Raw genomic sequence first — 7,547 nt, 5'->3', positions numbered from 1 at the left:
CCAAAATGAATTCATTTAATGAATAATACATAATTATACTAATTTTGAAAAATATCTTTATTATAATTATATAAAATCAATATTTAATACATTATTAAACTACTTATCAATTATTAATCAAAAATATTTTTAATTATTTTAATGAATAATGCATAAGTATACTAATTTAAAAAAATATCTTTATTATAATTATATAAAATTAATATTTAATGCATTATTAAACTAATTATCAATCAAAAGTATTTTTAAACATTTTAATTATATTCATTTTAATTATATTGATATCCTTCTAATTCTTATTCATTAATCAATGATTTTATTAGTGGCAAGTTATTAACCCATTTATATTGACAATAATAATAATTTTATTAGGATAAATATCAAATTCTATTCCTAATATAAAAATATAAAATTTAATTCCTTCCATTTTTATTTTACCACTATAAAAGACCATGTATGCTAGAAGAAAATATCATTCGTTTACCAATTACTCTTTCATTTGATAGCTTTTACAACAATTCTTTTTCTTCCTATGAGGCGTTGTTGCAAGAAGGCAACTATCGTGGACATAAACTACCACACTCTTTAACTTTCGTGCTCATCATTCAGAACTATATAAGATATGTTATCTATGAAGTATTTATAGACCATGGTGTTATCATGTATGCATAAATAAAAAATGTTTCGTATTTAAATTTAAGTTATTTACCTGTTTGTGGTATATTATAGTGTGAAATTACTTTCAATATGTGTTGTGTAATGATATTATGTTCTAATTTAAGCTTTTACTTTAGAACTGTATTATGATTTTATCTCATCATTTTTTCTTAGATATCAAGTTGACGTATTTTTATTTATTATTATTATTGAAACGGATGTGATATGAAATGTATAAAAAAAAACTCACATTCAATTTATTTTATTGTAGTCTTCTATCTATTCTATTTATTTTTATTTTCTTTTTATTCATTTTATTTTCTTTTTAAATGTTATATAATTTATTATAATTTATACCAATCTATCTATCTATCTACTTAATCTACTAAAACTGGGTTTTCCCCCAACTTATGATGGTGAGGTGTCATTTTCTCGTGAATCCATTTTTCCTCCAAAATGATTGTACTATTTCTCTCTTTTAAATTTATTTTTAAAAATTATCTTTAATTGATATAATTATATTATAATTAGTATTTAATAAATGATACATAATTATACTAATTTAAGATAATCTCTTTATTATAATTATACTAATCTCTTTTAAATTTATTTCAGAAAATTATCTTAATTATAACTATATAACAATATTATACTTAGCATTTAATGAATAATTCATAATTATACTAATTTAAAAAATATCTCTATTATAATTATATAAAATCAATAACTAATGCATTAGTAACCTAATTATCAATCAGAAATATTTTTAACTATTTTAATTATATTGATATATTCTATTTTTTATTCATTATCCTAAAATTTTATTAGTAACAAGTTATTATCTTAATAGTGACCTATATAATAATAATAATAATAATAATAAGATAAAAAATTATATTTTAGAGAAATACAAATTGGTTATTAATAATTGGTTATTAATAATGATAATTATATGATTAATATTTAGTAATCATTAAATATATTTAATATAAATAACCAAGTTTAATAATTAGTTAACAAATGAAAGAAAATATTATTGCACGATTGTAGAAGCAACAATAAATATATATATAAATAACTAATTTAATAGTAATGATATATATATATAACCAATTAATTTAATATTAATAACGATAATTATCGTTATTATTCAATAATAATAATCATCTTTTCTTTTATTAAAACACTCATCTAATTGAATTAATATAAATATTTAATGAAAATAAAGGATGGATTTTTTGGTTTGAAGGATAATACAATCGAATATTCTTGAAGATTTTAAAACTGTGAGTATATATTCTTCCTATATTAATATACGCATGTATGTTATCTCATTTTTTCCATAACATTTACCCGTTAAATTTGTTAGTTGTTTAACCGATTCATCTTATTTATTGTAATTGAGATTGATATATAATCATAAAGATTTTTTTTTCCTCCATTAATTTTAGTAAAGAAATCCATGACGTAAAATAAAATAAAATAAAGTCAGTATCTACTTTTTCTTCTCAATATTTTTTATATTTACGGTAAATATTAAATATAAAAAAGAAAAAAATAAATTAATTATTATCACTTTTATTTATTTACATTCATAATTAAATTTAATATAATTATAGTAAGTCTCTATAATTATAACAATTTATATCTGTTACATATACAGCAATTATATTATATATAATTATATATCTCCTCTTTTATATATACTTAGCAAGTATTTCTATTTATATAATAATCTACTTAATATATTAAAATTGGATTTTTTCTCGACTAATGAGAGTGAGGTGTGAATTCCTCATAAATTCATTTTCCCTCCAAAATGAATGCATTTAATGAATAATGCATAATTATACTAATTTAGAAAAATATCTTCATTATAATTATATAAAATCCATATTTAATATATTATTAAACTACTTATTAATTATCAATCGAAAATATTTTTAATCATTTTAATAATAATAATAATAATAATAATATATGTAACACCCTAACTTTTAGCACGTCATGATCGTACCAAAAGTAAGGCGTTACGGACCTGATTTCCTTTATTATAAATTTACTATTGAGCCTTTAGGTCGATATCGCGTTTCAGTTTATAAGAAAATACCAGAAAAAGTATTTGTAGTAATTAAAATCACACAATTATTCATAATAATAAATGCTATACAAGTGAATTTAATATAAAACTCAAATACAATACCTATCCCTCTGGATAAAATAAAACTTAAAGCAACAGGGGCGAGGGAACTCTATAAAAATAACAGGAATCACAAGTAAAACTAATAGTCGTCTGCATCTTCTAACTGAATCTTCGAACCTGTGTCACTGAAAGAGTGGAAGATTTTGGGGTGAGAACAAACCACACGTTCTCAGTAGGGAATGGGAATGCCGTAAAAGTAATGAATTTAATGCAAATAATTAACTTTACTCAATAAAACTATTTTGTTAACCCTTTGGAAATACTTTTATTTCTACTTTAGATAAATAATTACTTTTCTTTAAATTTCTAAACTCAAAACAAGTTTTAAATATAAAACTAGTCACATTTTCTGCCTCTCAGCCACATAGTTAATCCTCAGTCAAATGTCAACTCGTAATCACTTTAATACACTCACAAACAAATAGTGCAAGCAAGAGATTCAATTCAATGTACAAGCAAGTCACAACAAGACAAACAATAAAATCACAAAGTAATAAAACAGGCAAGCGCAATCAAATGCAAATGCGCAATCAATATGATGCATGTCTATCCCTAACGCAGGCCATGAGCTCATGTGTCGGTTGCCTACCCGCTCCCGACATTACCCAGGCACAAGTCCCAGGTATGGCTTTCCAGATGCATACAGTGTGCTTATAAGTCGTACGGCCAGGCCGCATACAGTGTGACTTTAAGTCGTACGGCCAGGCCGCATACAGTGTGACTTTCCAAATCAATAAGCGTACATCTGAAAAACAGTTCTCAGTGTGTGGGCGTCCCCACTTTACATTTGGCACTAAGGCCCAAACAATGTCACATCTGCTCTCCTGTGGCAGAGATTCCTTTTCTTAATAAACCGAGCTCAAATCTTTACTTAAAACAAAATCTCTCCTTAAAAGATTGGGTTTAAAACATTATATTTTTCTTAATAAATCAAATTTTAAAATAGAATAAATCTTTTCTTAACTAAATATATTTTAAATAATTTAATTTTCTAAAACCAAATCTTTTAAAATATCTTTTCAAATAAAACCTCAGATTTTATAAAATTTCGGCAACACTTCCCCTAAAACTCGGGGTTAGCCACCCTTTTTCGGGTCCCAACTGAACCATTTTCAACCTCTTTTCAATCAAGAAATCAAATACATATTCATCAAATTCAATCACAAACACAACTCAAACTCATCATTCAGTCATTGCAAACAATCATAAATTATTTACAAATACCCACTAGACTTCCATGGCATTCATAGTTTAAAAACAGTTAATTTCAAAACAAAATCCCCTACCTTCGTATGAAATCAAAATTATCGAAAGCTCCGAAAAAACTTTCTGAACGAGCTGCTGAAGGAGAAAGCGTCAGAAATCGTCTGTGCTTCCTAGAACTCCAGTTAACCGAACTCAAGGGGTAGGGGAGCTACGTCACCGTCGACTTCCACCGAAAAAAAGTAACGCCAACACGTAGAGGAGAAGGATACGAACACTTTTATCGGATTAGATTTTTAATTGGAGTTACGGATTTAAAGAAATCGAACTCAAGAAAAAGGTTGGCCATGGTTTCACGTTCTCTCTCTCACGGCCATTCTCTTTCTTTTTCTTCTTCAAAGAATGAATGGTACCCTTCGTATATGATGATGATTAAGAGATATAAAGGGGAATGTGTCATATATATGTATATATATATGCATATATGAATTGACACGTTGCTTTCTTTAATTTCTTTACTAGCTATATGTATATAGATATATATATGGATATATATGGGCCTTCGGCCAACTCTTTTTTTTTTTTTTCTTCTTTTAAACTATAATAATAATAATAATAATAATAATAAAATTTAATTTTAAAAAAATTCGGATATTATATCCTATCCACCTTACAAAAATTTTCGCCCTCAAAAATTGATATAAGATGGAAAAGATTCATATCAACTCCATTTTCAAAAAATATCGAAGAAAGGAAATAGAGAGGTATGACATGTTCAGTTTGCAAATGTGAAAGAAACCATATTTGATGAAAGAAGTTTGAAACAAAAAGTCTTACGGCAAACAACCAAGAAAGAGACTCACATTAGCACGAATAAGGATTATGCGTTGAAACGGAGCTAACCCCTAAACTTAACTTCTAACGTTCCCAAAACCCACGATTAACGTTACCTATTACTTCTATCTCGTCTACGATAATCCATTAGTGTTTCCATGTACATGAATCATTAGTATTAAGTTGGCCAAACCTAATACCATGAGAGATGCAACGGTCGACTAACAGCATTAATCAATAGACAATCATGCATTTGAAACTCAACCTCTTGTCAGTGGGACAAGTCCTACTGCATGACAGACACTCAGAGTATGCAGTAAAGCATAGTCAGTCCATTCCCAAGGCTCTAACGGAAACGAACTGCTCTGATACCATAATGTAACACCCTAACTTTTAGCACGTCATGATCGTACCAAAAGTAAGGCGTTACGGACCTGATTTCCTTTATTATAAATTTACTATTGAGCCTTTAGGTCGATATCGCGTTTCAGTTTATAAGAAAATACCAGAAAAATTATTTGTAGTAATTAAAATCACACAATTATTCATAATAATAAATGCTATACAAGTGAATTTAATATAAAACTCAAATACAATACCTATCCCTCTGGATAAAATAAAACTTAAAGCAACAGGGGCGAGGGAACTCTATAAAAATAACAGGAATCACAAGTAAAACTAATAGTCGTCTGCATCTTCTAACTGAATCTTCGAACCTGTGTCACTGAAAGGGTGGAAGATTTTGGGGTGAGAACAAACCACACGTTCTCAGTAGGGAATGGGAATGCCGTAAAAGTAATGAATTTAATGCAAATAATTAACTTTACTCAATAAAACTATTTTGTTAACCCTTTGGAAATACTTTTATTTCTACTTTAGATAAATAATTACTTTTCTTTAAATTTCTAAACTCAAAACAAGTTTTAAATATAAAACTAGTCACATTTTCTGCCTCTCAGCCACATAGTTAATCCTCAGTCAAATGTCAACTCGTAATCACTTTAATACACTCACAAACAAATAGTGCAAGCAAGAGATTCAATTCAATGTACAAGCAAGTCACAACAAGACAAACAATACAATCACAAAGTAATAAAACAGGCAAGCGCAATCAAATGCAAATGCGCAATCAATATGATGCATGTCTATCCCTAACGCAGGCCATGAGCTCATGTGTCGATTGCCTACCCGCTCCCGACATTACCCAGGCACAAGTCCCAGGTATGGCTTTCCAGATGCATACAGTGTGCTTATAAGTCGTACGGCCAGGCCGCATACAGTGTGACTTTAAGTCGTACGGCCAGGCCGCATACAGTGTGACTTTCCAAATCAATAAGCGTACATCTGGAAAACAGTTCTCAGTGTGTGGGCGTCCCCACTTTACATTTGGCACTAAGGCCCAAACAATGTCACATCTGCTCTCCTGTGGCAGACACTTCATTAATTAATATATTCTTTAAATCCTTGTTCTCTGCTCTCCTGTTGCAGAGATTCCTTTTCTTAATAAACCGAGCTCAAATCTTTACTTAAAACAAAATCTCTCCTTAAAAGATTGGGTTTAAAACATTATATTTTTCTTAATAAATCAAATTTTAAAATAGAATAAATCTTTTCTTAACTAAATATATTTTAAATAATTTAATTTTCCAAAACCAAATCTTTTAAAATAGCTTTTCAAATAAAACCTCAGATTTTATAAAATTTCGGCAACACTTCCCCTAAAACTCGGGGTTAGCCACCCTTTTTCGGGTCCCAACTGAACCATTTTCAACCTCTTTTCAATCAAGAAATCAAATACATATTCATCAAATTCAATCACAAACACAACTCAAACTCATCATTCAGTCATTGCAAATAATCATAAATTATTTACAAATACCCACTAAACTTCCATGGCATTCATAGTTTAAAAACAGTTAATTTCAAAACTAAATCCCCTACCTTCGTATGAAATCAAAATTATCGAAAGCTCCGGAAAAACTTTCTGACCGAGCTGCTGAAGGAGAAAGCGTCAGAAATCGTCTGTGCTTCCTAGAACTCCAGTTAACCGAACTCAAGGGGTAGGGGAGCTACGTCACCGTCGACTTCCACCGGACAAAAGTAACGCCAACACGTAGAGGAGAAGGATACGAACACTTTTATCGGATTAGATTTTTAATTGGAGTTACGAATTTAAAGAAATCGAACTCAAGAAGAAGGTTGGCCATGGTTTCACGTTCTCTCTCTCACGGCCATTCTCTTTCTTTTTCTTCTTCAAAGAATGAATGGTACCCTTCGTATATGATGATGATTAAGAGATATAAAGGGGAATGTGTCATATATATGTATATATATGCATATATGAATTGACACGTTGCTTTCTTTAATTTCTTTACTAGCTATATGTATATAGATATATATATGGATATATATGGGCCTTCGGCCAACTCTTTTTTTTTTTTTCTTCTTTTAAACTATAATAATAATAATAATAATAAAATTTAATTTTAAAAAAATTCGGATATTATAATATACTTCTACTTAATATATTAAAATTGTATTTTTCCCTAACTAATTGAAGTGAGGTGTCAATTTTTCATAAATTTGTTTTTTTCCTAAAATAAAAGCACTATTCTCTCTTCTAAATTTATTTTAGAAAAATATCTTTATT

General features: G+C 28.3%; 1 long non-coding RNA gene across 1 annotated transcript; it reads right to left on the bottom strand.

Moving 5' to 3' along the window:
- Positions 1-2,879: 2,879 nt before the first annotated feature.
- On the bottom strand, positions 2,880-7,169 carry LOC148575656 (uncharacterized). Its single transcript, XR_015902662.1, has 3 exons — positions 6,839-7,169; positions 4,147-5,621; positions 2,880-2,985 (listed from the first exon to the last, which is right to left on the bottom strand). It is a non-coding gene; the product is annotated as an uncharacterized LOC148575656 (long non-coding RNA).
- Between the last annotated feature and the right edge of the window lie 378 nt (positions 7,170-7,547).

This window comes from Arachis ipaensis, chromosome B1 (assembly GCF_059453495.1).
Source record: "Arachis ipaensis isolate K30076 ecotype BB chromosome B1, ASM5945349v1, whole genome shotgun sequence".
Lineage (NCBI taxonomy): Eukaryota > Viridiplantae > Streptophyta > Magnoliopsida > Fabales > Fabaceae > Arachis > Arachis ipaensis.
This window is presented reverse-complemented; position numbering and strand designations above follow the sequence as displayed.